At 30.0% G+C, this 7,002-nt stretch overlaps 1 long non-coding RNA gene across 1 annotated transcript; it reads left to right on the forward strand.

The window, feature by feature from the left end:
- The first annotated feature begins 248 nt into the window (after positions 1-248).
- LOC143081704 (uncharacterized) lies at positions 249-6,521 on the forward strand. Its single transcript, XR_012980041.1, has 3 exons — positions 249-597; positions 2,206-2,382; positions 6,260-6,521. It is a non-coding gene; the product is annotated as an uncharacterized LOC143081704 (long non-coding RNA).
- The last annotated feature ends 481 nt before the right edge of the window (positions 6,522-7,002 follow it).

The raw sequence follows: 7,002 nt of genomic DNA on the forward strand, positions 1-7,002 counted from the left end.
TTTTGAAATAAAACAATTGAAGGGAAAACCAAACAAACTGTTTCGAAATTTGAGTGTTATTTCTGAAATATTGCCATGTATTATTTAGTCTAGAATGTTTCATTTAATCATCTTCCCAAATCTACCTTAACCACAATCAATAATCATCATATTGTTTTAGTTTTCTATTGTATTCTTTTTTTGTGACTTCTTAACAGGAATAGTAACCAATCAAAAATGTAGAACAAAAGAAGATACGCATGCGCCAATACATTAAAAAACTTACAATTGATGCTGTTGGAGCATTTGATACCATCATGAAGGTTTGCTTTCTTTTTCTTACCTTAAACCATATAAGTTTTGTGTTTTGTTTACAAAAGACAGCAAGAGGATATATATATCAGAGTATAAACAATGCCGCTGTACAGTCGTTGATAATACAGGAAAAATCACCAGTAGTTACATATTGCATGCAGCTGTGTCTTTCTACAGAGCACTGTTTGGGATTTTTATATGGAAAGTCGACAGGAACCTGTCAGTTGTCTTCATTTGATCATAATACAGCAGACAGATCTGATCAAGTAAATCAAGGATGGATGTATTACGAAGTATTCAAAGGTAAGTTATCACATACATCTTTAACACAAAACACTGCTTACTCCAATACAAACACTTAAATAACTCATCATAGATACCAGAATCAACTTTTAATATTTGCGCCAGACGCGCGTTTTGTCTACAAAAGACTCATTGGTGACGTTCGAAAAAAAAAATGTTAAAGGGCCAAATAAAGTACGAAGTTGAAGAGCATTGAGGTCATACAAATACCTAAAAGTTTTGACAAATACGGCTAAGGGTATCTATTCCTGAGATAGAAAGCCTTGGTATTTCAAAAATTCAAAGTTTGGTAAACAGTTAATTTATTAGTATCACCATATAAATGCCATTTCATGTCAACACAGAAATGCTGACTACTGATCTGATGACACCCTCGGGGAATAAAAACTCCACAAACAAATCCACCAACCCAGCGGTTGAAAATAAACTCATCATAGATACCAGGATTGAAAGTTTGTATTTGCACCCGACAGAAAAAATATCAAATAGAAAGTGAAAAATAAAAACAGACTGCAGTATTCAAAAGTTTCTGTCAATTCTAAGTTATTTAGGTATATTGGTACATAGAATTTAAACAGTTTATTTACAGAACGTATATGGAAAAACTGTGTGATAACTGATTTGTCTCTAAAAAAACAGCGCGTGTAAAATTAGAATTGACTTCTCACCATCAGATTTTAAAGCCCTTAAAGTATAACTTTTGTTTTTAAATTCATCTCATAACACAACACTTTTGAAATATGATAAAAAATAAATCGCTTTTCAATTAAAAAAAATTTGTTATACCACTTTTTGTTATTCTAATAAAAAAAATAATATAATGAACATACATAATATATTCATCAATAATGTCAGATAACGATTATTTGATTACATTGGAAACTCACTATTTTCTTAACCAGTATACATGAAGACTGTTTCAGGATGGAATAACCAAATACGTAAACTATGAAACAGAACGATTCAGATGTGTATGTTTAGATTGAATTATATAATTAACTAACTAAGGTTTATAATGCTAAGTCGTTGGTGTGTATTTTGAACTAATTATTAACTATATAAAAGAAAGCTGAGAATGGAAATAGGGAATGCGTTAAAGTGACAACAACCCGACCAAAGAGCAGATAACAACCGAAGGCCACCAATGGATCTTCAATATGGATACATCAGGGTACCTTTTTTCCTGAAGCTACACCACTAAGTTAATTGTAACAGCTTTAGTCTAATAAACTATGTATCAATGTTAAAAAATAGAAAAAAAATTAAAAACGTCGTAAAAACCAAAAAAAAAAAAAAAAAGATTGAGCAACAAGCACCTCTCCAAAAACCGGGAGGGACCAAACAGACTAACAGTTTCTGCATCTTTAGTAACACCAGTTGTTTTGTAAAGCATTGATGAATAATGGAAAGTAAAATGTTTTTTTTTTCTAACCTTAAAATTCTAACCAATTCAAATTCAATCAGTACATTTAAATTTGAGTTGCATGCTTATCACACAAGAACATTATATAAACAACAGTGTAAAGTAACACAAACATTGAATAGAGGAAGAATTTGACAAATATAACATATCAATTTTGTTACAAGACATTTTACTTTTTAATTTAGGTTGCCATTCATCCAACTGTCCTCATGATTATACTTTAATAGCCGAGGCATGTTTGTGTCTTAGAGTTAACGATGCACTGCCCTATGACAAAGCAAAACAAAGATGTATTGATGACGGAGCAGAGTTAATTAGAATTGATTCGCCGTTAAAGCAAACTTACTTACAACAGTATCTAAGTAAGTAGCAATAAACAATATAGTCAGACTTGTAAGAATTTAAGCAACAATCATATATAATTTAATTTTGGATGTAACGCGTCTTCTGATTGGCTGACGTTATTTTGTTATGAGCCCATAGACATAATTTAGTCATGTGACCGTGACGTCATCAACGTTTTTTCAGGGTTTTCTACGGTTTAAAATGGAATTTAGAATTCAATTATAAGAAATGACTGTAATATTTTTTCTGTCTATTCGAAATAACATAAAAAATGTGGCGCACACTGTTAAATAACCCACTACGAACGTTATTCAGTGTGCACCAAATTTTTAATGTTATTTCTTCATAGACAGACTAAATATTACAGTCATTCCTTAATTATTCAAAACGTTCAACTTAAAACCTTTCTTTATACATCGCCCTTTCCTCATTCCATTTTAGTTATAGTATACAAACAATCATTCAAGCTCAAATACTGGTGGATACTTATACTTGGCCCTATATATTTCATACGAATCTACATGAAACGTATTTAAAGGATATTCCTCCCCAACTGTATTGAAGTTGCACATATTACAAATTCTATCGTTTTTGTTCATATATCTTTCAATTTTAATGTTCAAGTCATATTCATGAAAACATTCGATGATAATATGTTTTCGTATCTCTTATTACTACTACTCGTAAGATAAATCTGATGCCATGAACTGAATACAGTTTTTTTTTTTTTGTAAAACAGAAATATATGAAAAAAATGAAAACAACACGTATATAAATTGTATCGTCAAAAGCGCTTAAAAATTCTGAATTTAACTTAACCAGCAATATTTAAAATTCTCACCATCATCTGACATTGTATCATATATATGCATTTACTTTTAAAATGTGTTTGAACTCAGTACAAAAAAAACACCTTAAATTATATAAAATATTAATATTTTATGTCAACCATACATACTTATGACATTGTTACATAATAGGTCAATTTTATTACATGACCACTTCAATTTTAGTTTACTTTTAACACGACTTACTTCGAGTATTTCATTAAATCAGTTTTTTTTTCTGAAGACAATATCAATTTACATCTGTATTTCATCATTTTACAAATACCTCAATATATGCAATAGGACTTTAAAAGCACCAGGTAATTTGCAGTTGTCGTTTGGACTTTCAGATTCTCTTACTTCGATTCGATTGAAATTGAACTGTAACTGAAAATCGAATAAATAGTGCATTTATCTCATTTATCGTATGAAATAATACTGATTGTATTCTTACAAAATGGGCGAATATTTGTATAGAAAGCACATAAAATCTGCCAAAAACATTCTAAAATTTGTCTTAAAGTCATCAAATTTCGAATTTCTATTCAATAGATTTTTCTGTTGATACATAAATTTCCGATATAATGATGCCAAATAAAGATAGGGTCACCGACTTCGTTTTTACGGTAAACATCATTTAAAGTTGTCTTCTTTGTGAAAAAAAAATCCAACATTAAATGTCGATTTTTAACGTTTTTTACTACATTGTGTATAAAACAAAAGAGGAAGTCGGTAACCATATGATTATTTTATATCATTAAATCAGATATTTTATGTCACTAATATATAGGGTCTTTTTTAGTAAATCTATTGAGAAGAATTAGATATTTAGCGATTTCAAGACAATTTTAAGAAGGTTTATGAAAATAAGCTGGATTGATCTACAAATATACAAAATAATAATTGAACAAAGTTGGGTTTTTTTTCAAAATAATACAAAGAAACAAAGTATAGCGTATAAGATATAAATAGCTTAAACTGATTGAACATATCTATTGTTTTAAATGTATTTGTTGTAAAAATAAACTAGTATGTTTAATAATTCATGTTTTTTTTACTTAATCAGTTTCCTGTTCTGTGTACTAGTATTTTGTATGTGACTTTTGTTTTTGTATATTCCCCCATTATCTTTCCTTATTGGTTTTCTGTAATGCTTTGTCTTACTTTAACATGTTTTCTAAAAAGTAAAACAAAATTGCAAAAACGCCTGTACCAAGTTAGGAATATGATAGTTGTTATCCATTCGTTTGATGTGTTTGAGCTTTTGATTTTGCCATTGAACTTTCCGTTTTGAATTTTCCTCGGAGTTCATTATTTTAGTGATTTTACGTTTTGCAAGAAACTTGTTATTTTCAAAGTCTAAAAATAGAATTTGTTCGGTCTTGGACATGGTTATTGACCTAGAAAAAATATGAATGCTAAAAACAGTGGTTTAATGTTCCAAATTATAATTGTCTGAAAACGTTAATATATTTTGTTTTCTTAACTTTTTATATTCAATGTAATGAAAGAAGATAGTAAACAAATATTGCAATTGGGGCTTCCTGATTTTGATTTTGATGCTTGCTATTCTAACAACAATTTTAATACACTCAAAAGTCATATCAGATGTTTATTTCAGTTTATTCATTGTCTAGTTTTAAATACAGTTTACTGTTCCTCCTGATGTTAAATCATTGTATATTAGGAGTCAAATATTATCATTCTCAAATAGTCAGATCTATTTTAAAAGAAATGAGGTTACCTGTAAAAGAAAATGATTTTTTCCTCAAAAGCCCACATTAAAATTTCTGTACTTTTAGTTTTGTTTATGAAGGTACGGGTTCATATTTGACGTCGTTACAAAGCTCTAAGATATTCCGGTGTGTTGTTTTCGATATCGACATTTGCGATAACATGACGAATTACTATAGATAACGTGATTCGGTCAGTTTCGGAAAGGGAATCATATATAGCAATAGTATTATCATGGGCTTATTTCCATTCCAAAGTGATTATTTTGTGCGACCTCAGTAATGATACATCGACTTTAAACTTTTACATAGTTTTACTTTAATTTTCATTGTTTAATATTTCATTATTCAACCAAAATTACACACAGGCAACATATATCTTTGTGTCAACAGTTAATTTAACTTAGAAGTCAAATGCACTGCCCGTCGATCATTATTCAAGAACCATATTTTGTACACACACGAATAATTGGTTGTATGACAACACATATGTCCTTATAAACAGAATTTTGGTACATATCATAGATAGGTCCACTTTATCAAATCGATGCATACAACTCTAAGGATGACAAATCATAGAGAGTTATATTTGGGTAAATTTACATACTTATCATTCACGAGAATCTGTTATGTATATTCTTGGTCATCCGGTTGGTTTCTTTCCATTATACACTTAACTGCGGCCAAGCTTAGCAAAAGGCCGTGCGACATGATCAGTCCAGAAACAACTTTTTTCCGATCAACTATTTAAGGAACGATCGTTGTCTTTGGTCAATTCCAAACTTCGACCTCAAATAAACTTGTATGTCCCGCCCAAGAACACGAAAAAAGAAGACGCGTGTTATAAACAATCAAAATGTTGAATGGGCTGATCTTGTACAGGATTTGTTATCTAATGGCAATATTGCTTATGAACATGTGCGAAAGTTCTAGCAGGATCCTATTTTATTGATGAATTTGATAACAAAGACCCGTATAGAAAATAGTTTACCAGGTAATAACTACTCAGAGACATTGAAAGACGATTTGGATTTTGGTTTTAATAATTCTTCTCCATTCATAATCAATTGTAATTGAGTTTGCAAAATACTACACAGGTTGAAAAATGTTATGCAAAGCTCTATTCTTCTGGTATGTTCAACTTATTATGAAATCAGAGAACAAAATTGCATCCAATTGAAATCAAAACTGCATTTATATTTACAGGCATTCATTCAAAAGTTAACAGTCTATCGTTAAAAATCATCTTAAAAACAAACTGACTAAACTAAATATTGGCCTTGAAACTGCCTTCAGATTATATGTCCATTGATTGTCATGACATTTTGTTTCAGGTAATACTATTGGGTCTGATGTTAGGAGACTATACATTCAAGGAGAAAAGATCGGAAATATATGGCAATTTACTGACGGATCCCCAATGGAATACTTCAGCTGGGCATTAGGACAACCAAACAATAATGTTGGAGAATCATATTTGTTTCTTTCACCAACAGTTCAGTACAAGTGGAAGGATGGTGGTAAAGGGACGTATTCATTAATTTGTGAAATTTTGCTTTGAGATATTGCATAAATTCAATAAATGGTATTAAAAAACTTTTATGTTTTAGTTGACTGATTATGTACTAGTCACAATAGTATAGATTTTAGACAAGTACAATAGTATAAGCACTATTTGCAAAACGCAATACTCTAATACTGGATATTCGTTATATGGTTATATCTAGCAAAAAATCATGTTAATCCTGAAAAAAATTAATTAATTTGAATAAGTTTAATGGAAAGAATAAATAAAATTTTGACAATATGAAACTGTTAATGTAAGACAAAAATGCATTGATTCGATAGACTTTTTGAAATTGAAAAACAGTTCAAAGGGATGTTATTCTAACATACAAATTACACATCAAACAAATGAAGTAACAAAACATTCGTGCTCCAGTGTCAGTGAAGTTTCTTAATTGTCAATATAACCAACAGTTGTTTATAGGAGAAGAAAGATGAGGTATGAGTGCCAATGGGACAACTCTCCATCCAATTCACAACATGTCGAAAGCAAACGACTATAATTATGTCA

The sequence above is a fragment of the Mytilus galloprovincialis genome, chromosome 7 (genome assembly GCF_965363235.1).
Source record: "Mytilus galloprovincialis chromosome 7, xbMytGall1.hap1.1, whole genome shotgun sequence".
Lineage (NCBI taxonomy): Eukaryota > Metazoa > Mollusca > Bivalvia > Mytilida > Mytilidae > Mytilus > Mytilus galloprovincialis.